Source organism: Cyanistes caeruleus, chromosome 14 (genome assembly GCF_971803275.1).
Source record: "Cyanistes caeruleus chromosome 14, bCyaCae1.hap1.1, whole genome shotgun sequence".
Lineage (NCBI taxonomy): Eukaryota > Metazoa > Chordata > Aves > Passeriformes > Paridae > Cyanistes > Cyanistes caeruleus.
This window is the reverse complement of record NC_141714.1, coordinates 6679072-6697136: the sequence shown is the minus strand read 5'-3', so window position 1 is coordinate 6697136 and position 18065 is coordinate 6679072. Positions and strand designations below refer to the sequence as shown.

Here is an 18065-nt window from a genome sequence, read left to right as displayed (position 1 = left end):
GGGGATTAACCACTTCATCTAATTAGGCTCCTTGATTAGTTGTTAAGCTTTGCAGGTGTACCTCTCTTCTCCTGCTAAAGCCTGTGTTCCTGCAAGTTTGTTAATGGCATTCAAGTCATCCAGAGGAAATTCAGTCAGCACACGCTGCAGACAGATCCATTTGCAAAGTGTTGCCCTAAGTTAGGTCAGTGTCCTGCAGCTCTTTGTGGACTGATCTGCTGCTGCACACAACATGAATTTTTCAAGCCTCTCACTCATTCAGTCGCTATCTCTCCAGCTCGTTAGTGTGAGAGCAATTCAAAGCTGGAGGCAAACTTTCAATGTTCCAAATTATCCTTAGGGGAGCCTAGAGAGTTAGATTTCCCTTGGCTGTAGCTGACCTTTATGAACCTACCTTCAGTGCATAAAATTTGGTGAAACATAGTATCAATTTAAACTGCACTTCTACAGGAATAGTTGACTTATTTAATGTTCATACATGAGGCTGTACTTACAAGGAATTTATTTCAGCTTAAGAGACTCAGTCTTCCCAAGAATTCAGATGTCCTTCATTTCAAGTAGCACACAGTTTATTACCTTCTAGTAATTTTTTACCACATTGTTCAAGGCAGAAAAATCTCTCTCATTTTTCTGTCCTTTTTTTCACTAGGAACTTTTCAAATAAGGACCATTCCCTTTTATCCCTGAGCAGGAAAAGGAATTTTTTAAGCACTTGTCATGTATCATTGGAGAGTTGAGGTGGAGTTACTTAGGACATATATATCTTTATAGACTGTCCACTTCTACCTCCTTGTGGTAACTTAGTGCTGGAAGGATTAAAGTCACTTTGTGGCTCATTTACATGAAGAAGATATCCTCAGCTGCTCAATACTGAGCCTTTCTCTCAGATTTGCTATGCTAAATTCCTTACAATCTCTCCTGAAGCAGGTTCTTATAAAGTGCTTCATATTACTCAAATGGTCATCATTCTATCCCCCAAATGAAAGCACTTTCTGAACCATATTGGAGAGCAATTACCTATACACAAGGGCAGAGTCTGGGGGCAGTGACTTCTTCTGATGGCAGCACTATGCTGAGGGTAGAAACCTTCCTACCCTTGGTCTTTTGAAGGTAGGACAGCTCAGAACTTCAATTTATAAACACTTGAATTTGAATGTCTGTATAAAATATATTTCTAAACATTTTTATTGTGTTTATATATTTGGGAGCAATATTGGTTCTACCATATCCTCCTGTTTTATTCATGCTGGTATGTGTAAAGCTGGTTAGAAAACATTGAATTATTCAGTTTTGAACTTAATCTTCAAAGTTTGCAGGTTTTTTGGTTTTTTTATAAGGAAGTGTTATAAAAGTGAGTTTTGACAATTGTTGGGGAGGGAAAGAGTTGAATTTATGAATACTGGAAATTATTCTGCAGTAAAGTGCTATTCCTTAACTGAGACTGTGTGCTTGGCAAAAGAGCAAGTATCTAGGGCAAACATCAGAGGATCAATATAGATGCATTGACCTCAGCTGGCTGCTGTAATCTATTAATTTCTTGCCTTTTTTTTTGTTGTGCTGAGTGTACCCTAGATAATTACACATGATTTCACCAATATCAAGGAGGATGCAGAGGCAAAACCATCCTGAACTAAAAACTGTGCTGCCCAGATTCAAAAGGTGGTCAAAGAGAATCTGTGTTGACTGTAAAATGAGTTCCAGTGTTCATATTCTTATGCTGGTGGTTTTTAGTTTCACACCAGCTTTAGGATAACATATGTTCAAACTAAGGATAGGGAAATTAAATTTCCCCCAAAGTTTCCCCTAGATATGTAGGGATTGATCAAGAAAACTCCAGGGTAATGTGCTGCATATTAACATATATTTTAACAATCTCAAACTCTTGAAGAAATAAAATCAGACTTAGATAAAACAAACCCCTGCTATTAAAAAGGAATGGAGCTTAGCTGAAAAAAATGTCTTTAAATGACTGGATTCTCCCATCTGTTCTACTATAAAATTATGACTAGTTTTCTGTTCTCCAGTTCTTTTTATTTATTGTTATATGGATTTATTTAGTCTCTTCCACTACCAGAAAGAATCTATTTTAGCCTTTTGCTTTTGTTGCAGTGGGAATTGAATATGATGAATGAAACAGGTAAGAAATAAGTATTGATTTAATGTTGTGTTTGTGGGCTGCTTGGCATTCTCTGGAAACATATTACATTATTCTGAGTTAATAATCAATTAGTAATAAGATTTCCATAATCCAGCAATAGCTGCAATAAAAGACAATTTATAGAGATTGATATTGTTTGCTATAATAGAACATATAGCATTGCTTTTGCCCACCATTGAATATTCCCTGGAATTTATCTTGTTGATAGAGTAATGAAAATGGTATTGACTATATTTAGTAAATATTACTGCATAAAAATCAGTAATCGTCCTGCCTTAAAATAAACTAAAAATAAATTGAATGCAATTAATTTTCTTCTTTCCTCTTGTTATTAAAAGCTTCAATAAAATATAATTGTAGATAGGCTGAAAAACAGACTTTAGGGAGCTCTTCTGAGCATGGGACAACTTATGTTTGCATGAGCAGAGTAGAAAATGCTGCATTCTGATGAAATGGACTTTTATGATGCCAAAACATGGAAGGCAATGGAAAATAAAGTTCTACTCATTTTCAAGACTTTGCTTGTAAATTCCTGTCTCAGTCAAGATGATTTAGACATTCATCTCTAAGGCAAACATTCAAACCCCCAGGCTTTCTCTTCCCCATTCCTTTTACATTGTTCAGAATACAGAAGAGGATTCAATATCTTTTGAATAAAAAAGTAGATCTTTTGAAGCAGTTTTCACATTTCACAAAATCCAGCATTTACAGTCTAGGTGCAACTAGCTTGTAATTATCTCATTTCTTCTGTAAGACTGATTTATTTTTATTTGCAAATAACCAGTCCATTTTTCTACAAGTTAAATATAATTTTATCACTCGTTAAGAATTTATATATTGTGTGTAACTATTAGAAATAAGAGCCAGTTAATCAACCTAAGATTTGTACTGAAGCTGTGATTCTGCCATGTGAAAAGGGAACATTTCCTTGGCCCTTAGTGTTTTATTTGTCTGCCAGTGCTCCAGGATGGTCAAGACCTTTGTGCCTGACCAGCTGGCCAGTGTCTCACCAGAGGGACCCTTCACTGACCAGTTCTACTGAATCACAGGGTGGTTCAAATGACTTTTTCAGGGACACACCAACAGCACAAGGGAGACCCCTCAGTGAATCTTCCCACTTTGAGGCCCCTCAGCAAGTTTTAATTCAGGATGTTCCCTGCTGCCAGCACCTGCCAGTTCCTGTGAAGGACTCACACTTACATTTGTGGATGGACAGTCTTTATTAACATCAAATTGTTCCAGATTAAAGCTCAAGGATTGCTGGTAAAAGTATCTGACTCCAAAAATGTATTAAAAACAGTACACAGAGAGGCCCTAATCCCCAATAAAAGTGTGAACAGAGGGCAGGTTCAGCCTGTCGACTGATCCCACTATTTACAATGGTGTCTTCCATAACTTTGCTCCCATTCTTGACTTACTTTTATACTGTTTCTGTTTAGGTGGAGCTTGGGTGACTCTAGTCATACATGTCTTTGTTGCTGATTGGTGAAAAATTCTCTCAGTTTGTTTTTAAAGACACACTTAATAAAATCTAGAGCCCAGTACTGGGTGGTTGTACCTTGGGGGTGTGTACTTTGGGAGGTTGTGTATGTGTTAATATTACAATTATACTTTAGTAAACCAATTTCCTCTGAGGAGAAGGATTTCACCAGAGCTGTTGGTCAGCTGCAAGACATTTTCTCTCTCCCCTGGCAGACAGGTGGTATGGGGTTTATCTGCTAAATTGTAACTTCAGATGTTGTATCTAGAAATCTTTTTGTCCCTGGTTTTTTTACAGAAGAGATTTACTAGATCTATATCTTGAACCTTTGTTGTTCAGCCCCAGTGGGTTCCGTCATTATTCCTGCACTGAATGAGGTCTTGAAACTAAAGCATTCTGACACTTGGTCCTGCTTTCTTGTACAGTTATTTCATGTCTCCACAGAACATGTTTCAAACTACTGCACTGCAGTATGCTCAATGCTTTTTCCTCCCCTGAAGAAGTTACATTTTGTTGTTGAGGTGACAATTCCTTATATGGTAAATTAAATATGTGAAAGCTGTTTATAACTTTAAAAGGATTTATTAGGGGATGGAACAACAGTGAGATGTGCTTGATTTTCCTCATATAGCACAAGGTCCTTGTCTAGCACATTTTATAAATATTTGGTGCTTCAACTTAGCTGAAAACAAACACATGCTATGTAAAGGACTGTGTTTCCTTCCACCCATTGCTTATTCCTAGGGGAATCTGAATAGATTGATAGCTAGGTAGAATTCTTGTGTTCAAGGTGATAATCAGTGAGGGAGGTCACCAACAGAAATGTCTTTTGTTCCCCCATGAATATATAGATTATAAAGTTACCATCCCTCTGGTGCTCTTTACTGAGCTGAGGTGCTGCAACTAAACTTTGCTTGACCTTAGTCAAAAGGCCAAGAAGTTACCTGACCAAGTCAGTGCTCCTGAACTGTGTTCGTGCAACATAAAATGTGCTTATGTATGGGCATGTTGACTGGGCATTCAGCCTGCTGTGGGTGCTGCTCCTGTTATACTGAACAGCTGAGGAAAGGATACACCTTCTGTGTTCTGTGAGCAGGTTTTTTCCTTCTCGTCTTCTAGAGATGTTTTGTTTTGCAGAATTTAATGATGTGCCCCCTCCAAGTGCAGGCGCAGGCATTATTTATAGTGGAATATTTCCTTATTGCAGGAATTCACTTGTATCATCAGAAGAGGAGAGAACATGGACTCCTGCATATGGGGGAAAATTGTGACTGTGGACTGGGTTGGATTTGTCTAAGTAAAGTTACAGCACAGTGCTAAAAGTTTGAGCCCTGGCATATTTAATAATAAGATTATTAACAATGTAATGTTTTTAACTGGCTGCAGAGCTAACCTCTTTGTTGTATCATTTTAGTGTTGGTAAATTTAGGTTGGGAACATGAGGAATTCATGAAATTTCACCAAATCTGTTCTCTTTAGGAAGGAAAATTCTTCCAGGTAAATTGAAAATACTTTCCAATTAATTGGAAATTTTGATTTTTAGTAATTATCTGATTTAAAAAAAACCCATTGGTTAGAAAATTCTAGTTGGATATATGGTGATGTTCCTGAATACACTTGTAATTGCTGGACATGTGGGGTTACTCGTGCAGTCTGTGCAGTGCCAGTGGGTGCCAGGACTTTGTTTGCTGCTGGTACTTTTGGAGTGGACAAATGCATTCTCCCAACAGGGTGTTCCCAGCGATGGCTGAAGGGCACAGCAGAAGTTTGTGCATCCTCTCCTTGCTCAAAGGGAGCATTTTGCAGCTCCCAAATGCCCATTCCTGCCTTTCCAAACTCAGCTGTGGGTGTACACGTGTGTGCCTTTGGGAGGGGCTGAGGCTGCTCAGGTGAGGAGGAGCTGCAGGGAACCAGGAGCAATCCATTCCTACAAGCAGCAGAGGTCAAAAGAGTAAGTTTGGGGATGTGACTGAAGCTCAAAAGACACATTTTCTGTATAAAAGAGTCAGACTTAATTTCCTCAGTTTTGTTGACCTTCCTCTCAAACAACAATGTTTAGGATTTGGGAATTTGCCAGTAGAATTGGGTAATACAGAGCACCTGCCCCTCTCAGGAATGCGCTCTGTGAGCTTTCACCAGCACAGGAGCACGAACACATAACAGCAGCTACAGCCCTTTCAAAAACCTGCTTTGAGCTTAGGTATCAGCTTTCTGTTCCTAGCATAAGTAACTAATTGGGCCTTGATTTTGTTTCTGTTGTCTTTTCCCTCTTTTCTGATTTGACACAATGTGCAGCTGAGGCCTTTAGTAATATTGGCATCTTTCAGAAAATTAATTTACATACTTAACATCCCTTAAATCTGCTTGAGATAAAGATCTAATTAATGTGGACATGCAGGCAAGTATAATGCTAAGGCAAATGGTAAATCTGTGTTTTAGGAGTATTGGCTCCTTTTTCTATTGTGATGCATTTCTAATTCACATTTTAAAATAATGTGAATTAATGCTTTAGGCCATTTGTATGCAAATCCATTTCAATTATTTTCTGATGATTTACCCTTGGAATTTGTGTGGGATATGCTGCAGATGAAATTCAATAGAACTATCTTTTTTTCTTCATAAAATTAACTCCCCTCTTTTAAAGAGTGTTAAATACTGTGACTGCTGCTCTTTCTATACCAGGCTGTGGGCTTGATAGTAAATAGAAGCCACATAATGTATTTAAAAATACAGAAGATATGGTTTCTAAGGAAAGTTTCCTATATTACAATGGCAGATGTTTTGCCTGTCCAGGCAACTACCCTCAAGGTTTCTGAAGAATTGTAAAGAATACTCAAAAGACTATTATTTCAATTTATAGAACTGAAATGTCAGGAATTAATTTTTGTAACAGTCTTTACTCTAGCTGTGTTCTCTTAAATAAAACCTATTGGATAAGACACTGGAAGCTTTCAAAGTATTTTCTGTTCATCACACCATTGTAGCCCAGACTCTGCAAAGCAAATTAATCTGTGAACTAAAATAAGCCTGTGTATAAGTCCTTTTCTAGATGCAAAAGCATTTCAACAAATGGAAAAATTCTTCAGTAATATTACAGCTTTTATCAATGGTTTAAAGTGCTGGCAAACTGAAACATATTTTAAAGCATTTGGCTTGCAAGGGTCTGAATGTAAATTCTATCTGTGCAAAGCCAGAACTTTGAGGATTTAGGAATCTGTACCCTTCTGAATTTCTTATCTGATTTTTAGTTTTATAATTGGAACATGCAAACATTTTCTGCCCACTGGGATGTTTGTAATCCCATTTTTAATAATGAGGAAAAAATGTAAGCTGCCTATTTTGAATGTCCTGTTGATAAGCATTTCAACAGGATGATTCAAAACTTACACTGTGCTGGATAATCTGTGATAGATTTCCCTGTCAAAGAATCATTTTGCATATGACAAGTTTTTCTGTGCTACTATGCCATTGAATTTTTTTTTAATAAATGTTTTTGTGTCTGACAGTGTACTCCTGCATGCCATTGCATACACAATGTAAGAAAATATTACTTTTTTCCATTTTTTCTGCCTAACTTACAATGCATTCAAAGCTGCATATGGTTATATTACAATAGGAGAAGAATTATTTTAGTACAAATGATATTTTCAACAGTCCACCATTTCTCTACATTTTTTTAATATATTGAATGGCTGATAAAAATTATATGCTGCATGTTTGAGAGAGGCAGAATAAAAAGGACGTACTTGATCCTTGTCAACACTTCTCCCTTTCACAAAAACTCTTCAGAGACTCAAGATGTATGATTATCTAAAATTGTCTTTTCTTTATGGCTCATTCAATGACATATTTCCATATTTATGAAAAACACAAAGAATTCAAAACTGTGGTGGAAGTGGCCTTATAGCTGAATTCAATCATCAGCATTTAGAACTATATCTTGTGTTAGTCAAACTTTTTCCAGTTGTAATATATAGAATTCAAAACATGGAAAATCAAATCCTTGAGGAGAAAGGAAAAAAAAAAAAAGATTCTATTCTTCAGTTTGTGAGGTACATAATCATTACTGCTCATTCCATGAAATGGTAAAGCCTGATTTGGAAGGTGCTTTTCTAAATAACTGCCAAAACAAGCCTAATCCCTAACACCTGAATTTTACCCTGAACAAAATTAAAAGTCTGTCTTCTCAACTGGCACACTAAAACTTTGGATTGGCTTCTTTGGTCTCTGGAAAGAGGAAGATGCTTGGCTGTGGTGGAGGTGGCAGAGCAGGTGCCTCCTGACCCAGAATTGCCGTTCCAGCTGAGGAGCTCTGCTGGACACTTGGCTGCAAGGCCGTGGGGAAGGAGCTGGCAGTTGGAATCACAGCAGAGAAGGATAATGTTTTTGGAGCCTTACCAAGGAGACTTTGATGTAGGAGACAGGGGAAGTACAGAATAGATTTGAAGGGAGATGGCTTTAGAAGAATGTCATTAATCTAAGGTGACAGAGAAGGAGAGAACTGTAGGGGCAAGCTGAGAAAACATCCTGAATGGATGCTGATTTTTCTGGCTGTCTGAAGAGGAGGCAGGTTTTTCCAAAAAATGCATAAATTTCTGGAAAGGACCTGAAAAGTCTGGAATGACTTATCTATCCACATTTTTCAATCAATACTGAGAAAATTACATCTTTTTTTCATCTCCTTATACAGCTGTTCTCACTAGGTAAGAATTCTTTGTCATCATCTTGGAAATCCCTTTGTAAATGGAGAAAACCCCACTGAATCCTGTGTTATGTCAGCATTTTGTTTATATAGTCTTACCTTTAAGAACCACATTTTTTAAAAAATACTTACTTTATATATATGATAATATAGTAATGCTCTTTATTACTTCAAATATATGATTTGAAAAGATGTCCCAGCACATTTGTATATAGGTTGTTTGAATATATTCCAATACAGTGACTTATTATATAAAACATAATACAAATTGGAAGTTAAAAACCCACAATTGTTGCTTTGTAAATTTAGTGTGTATATTTCTACTTAAAAGACCAAACCACACAATGTTTAAGGATACTTAAGCCTGTAAGTGCCAATATAGACATTTCCATTAAGATTCTATTTAGTTTAAAATAATTTGGAGTAATTTCTGACTTCACAATTGAAAGAGTCATGCCTACCTGGTTTACAAGCAGCAGTACACTCAAGCAGCAAATCTGAAGTATAAATGAATGATTCTATGCCTAATAAAAAGAATTTACAGAAAAGAGATCCTGTATTCCCTTTAACAGTTATTTATTCATTAGCAAGTCAAAGTTTTTAAACTTTATTGAATAAGCATAAAAAAGTTGCCAAGGAAAATATTGATGTATTGTCTGGAATTGTAGCAACCAGTAAAATTGTAGTAAACAGTACATTAATGTCAATGAAATATCTCTTCTGAGGTAGTTCTCACTTCTTTACTTCTGTCTTTTTCAGGTTTTTTACAGTCATGTTTTTCTTCCTTTTTTTTTTTTTTTTTCATGGCAATCCTACAAAGATGAAATGAAACCTTCTCTTTTCCTCCTGATACTAAGGGCAAAGGCTCTCTCTAAACATGACACAATACAATTTTGGTAGAAGGAAAAGAGTGCCATGCTCTATAGAAGAAAGTACCCATAGGGGACTACAATCAAAAGACACTATGAACTTGATCAGAAACAAATGTAAAAGGGACTGTGATTCAGTGGTGGGTTTTCTCTTTTTTCTTTCTTTTTTTTTTTTTTTTTTAATAATTCATGAACAAATCACATTCACTGTTAGCATCAGGAGCCAGCAGTTCCCTTCCTGGATAAATGTCTTCTATAAAAAATTATTCAGTACTCTATTTCCAACAAAGAATGGAGGTAGCAGAAGAGACAGAGAGAACATTTACCCTACCTGGCATGTAACAGTTCTGATAAATGCAGCTCACAAAGTTCAGTGCTTCTGTTTCCTTTGATGCCCAAAGAACTAAGAATCTGCTCTTTTATTCAACTGCTGCCATCAGCAGATTGTGTGTTTTTGGTACCACTGAGAAGTTCCCATCCAGGACATGAAAGTCTGAGACACTCAGAGCAATCAACCCCGAGGCCAGCAGCCTGCAGTGATGTAGCTTTTGTCACATAGGTAGACTGAAAGACTAATATTAATTTAATGTAGAGTAGGCTCTGCTTATGCCTTCTGCTTCTGTTTTGCTGTCATATGTATTTCAATACAGAAGCTGGAAAAATTAGGCTAAATAACTGGCTGTTCATATCAATGCAATACCTAGAGCACAGGGCAGTGCAAGATTAGGGATATAACAGAGCTAAATAAATATAGCCTTCATGCTGGAAAACTTAATTAGTTCTTCTTAAGTGTGACCAGGCACAAAAATACCTTTCCCAACAGTATTGTCGGATTGGCATCTTAGTAATAAACTCTTGACCTCAAATAGATTTAATATATTTATTATAAATAATTATTCTTTAATGTGTTTTTAGAGGTGATGATTGGTTTCTAACTTCACTCTGCTTTGTCTTAAACAGGATATATAAACCTTAAACTTACAATTTACCACAAAGGAGCATGATCCTGTGTCTAAAGAGTTTAGTACACTCTGCTTCTAGGGAATAATCTTGTTTTACTTATACTGAGATCCTCTGTATGCATCAAGTGGGCTCATCCTGTTCTTCAGAATCTTGTTCCCTTTTGCTTTTCTGTGGGATTTTTTGGCTTGCTGGCATCAGAAATGCCCTTTCAGTGTGGGAACACACCTTAGTGCTAAAGGCATATTGCTGGGCAGGAGCGGGGAGAGGGAGGTTATCATAGCAGCACCCATCCCATGTCTGTAAAAGGAAGTGATTGTGAATCATAGCAAAGTTCGAGATCATTCTGCTGCTTTGCATGTACTGCTGAAACAGAGATGAATTTCATGACATATCAAATGCTTTATCTCTATCAAAGTTAAGGTCTATTTGCTCAACCATTGAAAAAAAATATTGCAACTCATTAAAAGTTTGGAAAACTTTTTATTTGATGTCAATGTACATCTATATCTTAAAATCTTTGTCGTGATATCCATTCTCTCTACTTGTCTAAGCTGATGATTTTCAGGACTGAAGGAAATAGAATTAAATAATAAAACAAATTTTATTTCTGTTCTGTGCATAGTTCTGTGCTGGCTGCACTTCAGGGTCTGACAGATGACAATCCTGAAATCTAGATACGCTTATCTAATCTCTTTCAGAAAGTTCAATATAATCTTACTTTAGAAAAGAATGTAACTGGTAGTATCTGTGCTAAACAGCTTTTGGTATTCTTAAAGTCTTTTTTTGAAAACATTCCAAGTGTATATATATATATATGTATATATAAATATATATATATATAAATATATATATAAAATTATTTCTGTTGGAAAAGACCTCTAAGGTCATTGAGTCCAACCATTAATGTAAAACTACCAAGCCTACCACTAAACCAAGACCTCAAGGGTTATGTCTGAATGTCTTTTAAATCCCTCCAGGGCTGGTGACTGAGCCACTTCCCTGGGCATCCTGTTCCAGTGTTTGACAACCCTGTCTGTGAAGAAATTTTCCCTAATATCCAGTCTGAATGTTCCCTGGCACAATCTGAGGCCATGTCCTCTTGCTTATTGCTTGTGAAAAGAGACTGACCCCCACCTGGCTACAGCCTCCTTGCAGGCAGCTGGAGAGAGTGATCATCTTTTTCTCCAGGATAAACACCCCCAGCTCCCTCAGGTTTGTATGTGACAATTTTTAAAGTTGTCTCAATGTTATGACATAACACAAGGAATCTGACTTAACAAACACAAAAATGTAGGAAGAAAATGACAAAACAATTATTTTTCTTGAGGGCACAGGAGTATTAACAATAAACTACTTAGTCTGTGGAGGGGAGCAAAAATAACATCAGGATTATTGCTGAACATTATTCATGTTTATGAGTCATGTCATACAAAGAGGTTCCTGTACAGAATTTTACACAGCCTACATTTTAAACAGGTTATGAAGCACAGAAGCATGCCTAGTCTAAATATATTCTTCTTACAGTAAGATTCCTCATTTTTCCTTTTCTGGTGTAACATTTCACCAGAGCAGAACATCATGTAATTAAAATACATTACATTTGGCTCCCTGAGCACCTAGTTTTGCAGTGGTGAAGAGTAGAGGAAAACTGGTATATGCTTAAAAATAAGAATATGAAAAATAATGTGAAGAAGAATAATCCTAGAGTGAAGAAGGAAGGGGAGACTTAGGGAGTTGTGAGAAAAACTCATAAACTCATGTTGCACAACAGTTTTCTCCTTGACAGCTGTTCTAAACCTACAATGTTAAAAGCCTTTAGCTGCACCAAGGGCATGATAATTGTCTATTACAAAATCAAGAGGTAAATTGGATGGTATAGTGAGTAAGATGCATCGCTTAAATTTGTATTCTTTTCTTTGTGGGTGGCTAGAGAAACAAAAGGACCACTCCATTAACCAGTTTGGATAATGCACTAAAATTCACAGTACAAAGAGTCAGACCTGAGAGATGGGAATCCTTTGCTGCAGGGTGGGAAGGTCCTCAGTGAGGGAGCACAGCCACAGCTCCCTGATGGGATTCATGGTTTATGGTAGATTTGAACTCTGTCATGTCCACCAAGTGGCTTGACCCTTCCAAGGCATTAAATTTTTCCATTTTCAGAGGTGAAATCCGAAATTAAAAGCAAACTTTTGAGTCTCAGCCTTACTCTGCAGTCTTAAGGGTTATTTTTAGCTATCTGCTGCCAAATAGGGCTGACACAACAAATATGTCAAATCCCCATTTTATCATCTGTATCAGTGTTGTATAATAAAATTCAGGTTTTTGGTTTTTTGGTTACTGTGTCTTGTCTCTGGAGTGAGCAGAGTCAGGGAGCTGAGTTGTGGACTTGCTCCCAGAGGCACAGCAGGTCAAAAAAGCCACTGTGTTAGAGATGTTTCAGTGTTGTAGATGCTTTCTGTAAATGTAAAAGATTTGTTTTGACAGACATACTAAGTCATTGTAATGAAAATTAATTTCTTGTTTATTACAAATCTTTATATTAAATGTGCCTTTGATACTTCCAGCAAGATTGTGACAGGTGTTTAAAACAGTTGAGTAATTTCATACAAATATCTCTGATTATTGCCATTTAATTTCACTGCAGAAATCTTGCAGATGTGCCAAAAAGTATAATCCTTCAAAAGAAGCTTGTTGCAGTCACAAGAAAGTCTTGTAAATGAGGTGCCACCTGGGATCACAGAAGGTCTGCTTTGTCTTTTTTCCTTAGCTCTGTGTTTGTTTTGAGAGTGACCTTTTGGGAATGTTCTATCGTCCTTGTACCACTGTTTTTCACTCAAGGCTGGATGTAGTGAGTATCCTATGAACAGCTGTGGAATTTATATAGCATAAAAAATGCAGCTCACATGGTCACAGGGTACAGATCTGAGGCTTCACAATTGAAAATTGGGCTTAGAAGGCAGAGCAGCAGGATGGATCACAGGGATCTGAGAGAAGCAATTCATTTTTCCTGTCTTGTCTCCCTTGCTTCCACTGCTGTGGCTCAGCTCATTTTGCTCTGTCAGGCCATGGATGTCACTCTTTTACCATGCTCCATTTTCAGGGGCATGTTGACATTCCATCTTCAATAAAGTTGAACCTTCATGAAGAGTCAAGAAATTCTTCCTGGTACTGTTTGTAGTTCTGCAAATCAGCCTGTGTGTAATAGACTCATATAACCAATGCTATTGCTGCTTCTGCTGCTTACTTACAAACTGTTTTTTCAGCCTTAGCAATTTTGCAATATGTAATTGAGAAGTTAATTACTGTTTTAAGACAGGGATAGTGGGATGTTAGGGCATGACTAATGCATGTAACAATTTGCATATGAAGATTATCAGATTATTTAATGATTTTTGATTTAAGTGTTAATACTGAAAGGCTGATACAGAAAAGTAAACAACCAGTTGTGTGCCCAAGAATAATTTGTAATAGCCTTTTTATTTGGTGCCCTAACTTAGGTTGCTTTGTAATACTTATACAATATCTGGGATTCAGGATAGCACTGCTGATTCAGTAATGTCCCATAATGTTCCTCCCCCACCTGAGTTCACCTGCATATCTTCTGAGAACTGAGAACTGGTGTGTTACTTCCCAAAAGGATATGACACCTCTCTTCCATCAAAAGCTGGTGTTTTTACAGCAATGAATGTTGTAAAAAGGGGAACTGGAAAGCTTTGTCATTCCCACAATATTCAAAATTCAGAGGCCCCTGCTATTTAAAACATGAGTGGGCAAGGTTGAGACACAGATGCCCACGAGTGAAGCTCTGTATGAGGAATGTGCTCAGGTAAACCAGAGGAGCCTGTGCTGTGGCAGCATCACTTGTCTGGGAAGGGCTGCTGTGCTGAGCTGCTCCCTCCCTGTGCCCTGCAACAGCTCAGGACAAGGACAGTGGCAGCTCCTGTGTGCAGGACCCAGGCAGAGATACTATTTAGAGATATCCAGGCCAGATGTTATTCCTGGCAGAAATTATTGCCCTTTCTGTGAGGATCCTTTCTTTCAATCTTTGCTTTGTTAGTTTTACCTGATATTTAAAATAGTAGGAAAGAAAGAAATGCTTTCTTCTGCAAAAAAACCAAAACTCCTGTATTTTTCTTACAGGGCCTTCTCAGCCAGTTTTGAAGAAGATTGTTTGATGCTGGGGAAATAAGCTTATTGAATATCCTGAAAACTGACCCTTTACTTGAAAGGTCCAAGTTAACGCTGTACTATTTTTTGTTTAAGGGCAGTTAAGAAAATGGGAGGGGTTATGTTCACAGAATTAAAATCCTATTGTAATAAAAACTCCAAACCAAACATGACAACAAAAACTTTTCTTTCCCCTAAAAAGTCATGCTGCATTAAAAAAAGACTAAGATTTAGCTTTTACTTTGCAGTGCAGTCTTACCTGTGTGTCAGTACCAAAGCTGAGTGGTTACCATATTATCTGGCAGTGTCTCAATAACTAAATCTTCTGGTCTTCAGGAATCCTTAGGGTACAGACCTGAAAATGAGATTCATGCATACTATATTATTTAGACACTTTAAACACCTATATGCTGAGGCTAAAGCCTTTTAGTTCCTATTGGAAAATAAAGACATATCACCAAATAAAAAAATACCCAACAAATATTTAAGGGTTATATTTAGAGCCATTAACCGTAAAGATGGGGGGAGAAAATCAGTATCGTTTTCTCTTATTGATTTTTTTTCCTCAGGACCTTAACAGAGGGATTTAAAACAAACTTAATATCTGCTGTTATTAAAGTAATTTAATATCCTAAGAACTAAAAGCTCTCTCGTTGAGTGTGACTCTCTCATAGCTTGTTCACTGACAAAAGCAAACTACCCAACCCAACTACCCTTGTGTTGATACAGTAAGTTCTCTTGCTTTGCTTTGTTCTGTGTTTTGTTTTGCTTTTTGTTTTTTGTGTTTTTCTTTGGTTTGCTTTGGTTTGTTGGGTTTTTTCCCCTCTCCTTTTCCCAGGTAAGGCTCCATGCTTAGCTGAATGTCTTAAGTTCCAGTTTCTGCTGTTTCTGCTACTGCGCTCAGAAACTCACCAGTGTGCACGAATCAGTTATGGCTCATGTTTCCTCATGTTGAACTCTAGCAAAAGCCTTGCAATGCAAAAGCTATAAAATATTTTAATTTCATGCCTTATTTTCAATAAACTAAAAAACAGGAGTGTTAATCTGTGTCTTTTCAGTTTATTACTGAAAGTGAAGTTGCTGGCTTTGAAAAAATTGTGGAGAATCCAGTCAGTTGTGTGTGATGGAAGGAGAGAGGAAGAGATCTCTGATACTACCCTTGTTTTCCTTCAGTTTGTCTCTCTTGGAAAGGAATCCTTGCAGAAAGGTAGTGGCAGTTTCAGAGATTTCCATGTCTTCCCTCATTTGCCCTGTTCATAAAGAAAAGAACTGGAGCAGCCACTGGAATAGAAATGGGTGATTATTCTACTCCTTTGCTATCATGAGTCACTTACTCCAGTACACATGTGATTCCTTTTCTACCCTGAGGGGGGAAAGATAAATGCTCTACTTGCCTGAGAACACTAAAATTTAAAGTCACACTTCTATTTCCTTATTTGTTCTGTTTGTGGAAGTGGGGATGAGCAGAAACCTTTAGTTTCATCATCAGTTTTAAAGAAATGGCATGAAAAAGTCATTGAATAATTATGTATGACCAAAAGCAAATTTAGTGACCTTGTTAGTTGAGGCTGAAAGAGCCTGAACTGTTATAAACACATTGGTTAGTGGATCTACCTTTTTCTGGAGATTGCTTTCCTATGGCATTTTGAAAGAATCTAATATTCTGTTTGTTTCTACCTTTAAATATTTGCATTGCCTACATTAAAGAAAAAAATAAAAAATCTGACACACATATTATCCCTAATTGTAAAAAGCTAATAATTACTGAAATTGGTTCTGTCTCATTGAAATGCTCTTTCATCTCAAGAATTAAGACATCCTATCAATTCAAAAATATTTTTTTCTTTAGAAAAAGAATTCTCTAAGCAGCATGTGGCTGTTGGCTAAGATACTGCATTGTTATTTCTACCTTTTCCCACTGAGGCTTTCTGCATCCATTTTAGCTCACATTTCTCTAAATGGTCTTTCAGTTGTGCATCTTCCCTGTGGTCTCAGAAATGGAAACATTATTTCAAATGGTTTGGAAATAGTCTACATCAACTGCATCCATTTCATCTGATTACATAAAAATCTAGGGATCACCACACTGTCAGGATATACAGCAAATAAAGTGGGCCCAAAAATTTTTAGGTGTTTCAACAGTTTGCAGTGAATGAGCCAAGTGCTGGCTTTTGAAATGCAGCAGAAGTGTTAAAAAGCTCAATGTTGGAATTACAAATGTTTTCAAATAACTTCAGTTTTGTCCTTTAGAATGAGCTTTTATTTTACTACAGCACAATGAAAGTTTGAAGTAGAAACAGTTTTTTGTGGTCACTTCCTGAGACTGCAAAGGAGGTGGGAACAGGTTCTTTTGCCTCCTTGTCCACACAGATTCCCATCCTCATCCTAAACAGGAAAGAGAAAGAGGAAAATCATGGGCACTGTTGTGTGTTTGGGACTGGCAGATTAGGTACCACCAGGAATCCTGCAGGATGTGTGCACACTACATGCAGGGACTTACATTAAGGAATCTGGAGATGTTGCAAGATGTTTCATGACCAGAACTTATTGGGCAGCCAGGCTCTGCATGGCAGTTTTGTAGCTGGAGAATAATTTCTGCACTGTTCTGCACTGTGGTTTGAATGTACTGAAATCTGTCAAATGGTGGCTAAAAGAGGGAGATGCAGCCTTGCAAAGCCCAGAAAAGCTTGGAAACAACTTGACTGAGCAAGCAAAAAAAGAAAAATAAGCCTTCCACATGTATCTTGTCACATATAGGTAGAGAGCTGCAGTGAAACTGGCTCTGTGTGAGAGACAATGTGCAGTGCCATGAAGTGGTAGATGCAGTTTTGTCTTGTTTCTGAGGCAGAAACAAAGGAGAATTACTGTGGCTTGCCTAAATAGGAAGGTAAAAGGTAAAATAATTTGAAGAATGGGAAATATTCCTCTTATAGAATAGTTCTGTCCAGGTGATCTGTGTGTGTGGCAAGACAAACACAGAACCAGCAGGATCCCTGAACTCCACAAGAGCTGTGCTCGTGGCTCTCTGCACTTTCAACCCTGGTTCTGGAGGACAAAGGAGAAGTCCTGAAAGAATGAAACTTCATTTTAATCTTTAGAAAAATATGTAATTCTAGAATAATCCTAGGACTAAAACCTTAGGGATACTGTCACTAAAGACAAAGTTGGTTCTGTGACTATTTGCAAAGGTGCTGCATTAGGTGGGACTGGTGGATTTTGACAGGGATATTGAAGTAGGTAAGAACTCAGATTTATACACTTTTTAGGTGTGTGCCTGATGTACTTGGAACCCAGGCTGCACCAATAGGCTTATCCCTTTGGAGAGGTAAGAGGGAAAAATAATGGCCTGTCTTCAGTAAAGCAGGGGTCAATATTGCTTGTGTCTAGATTATGCATGAGACCCTCAATTTTATGAAAGCTGCTGATGTTATAAGCACTCTGTTATCCATATTTTTGTTTTAGATATTTACATCCTGCTAATAATGTGATAATTTCATGTGTTGTGTACAGTGTAACTCATGCCCATCTACCAGTGCTTCATCTAATTCATGAATGTAATTAAACAGCCTGATCTGAAGTGGTGAGCCCAGAGCTGGATCTGAAATGCTCATGGATACTTCATTGTAGCTAATCTTGAGACATGGAAAGCTATTAGCACTGCTGAATAATAGCTCAGAAGTGCCTTTCATTTTATATATATCCCTAACAGACTTTTCTGCCATGGAA

At 37.3% G+C, this 18065-nt stretch overlaps 1 long non-coding RNA gene across 3 annotated transcripts in view; it reads left to right on the top strand.

Annotated features, from left to right (window-relative positions):
- Positions 1 to 85: 85 nt before the first annotated feature.
- The window catches only part of LOC111928514 (uncharacterized), a 29822-nt gene continuing 11842 nt past the window's right edge, over positions 86 to 18065 (top strand). The window contains exons 1-6 of one of the 3 annotated variants that reach the window (XR_015276325.1): positions 106 to 184; positions 928 to 1110; positions 2110 to 2137; positions 11150 to 11384; positions 12817 to 12915; positions 14313 to 14401. This is a non-coding gene — a long non-coding RNA (uncharacterized LOC111928514). Of the gene's footprint in view, positions 185 to 927; positions 1111 to 2109; positions 2138 to 11149; positions 11385 to 12816; positions 12916 to 14312; positions 15383 to 18065 lie in introns of those variants that run through there. The other 2 variants (XR_002864140.2, XR_015276326.1) reach the window with 2 other exon arrangements.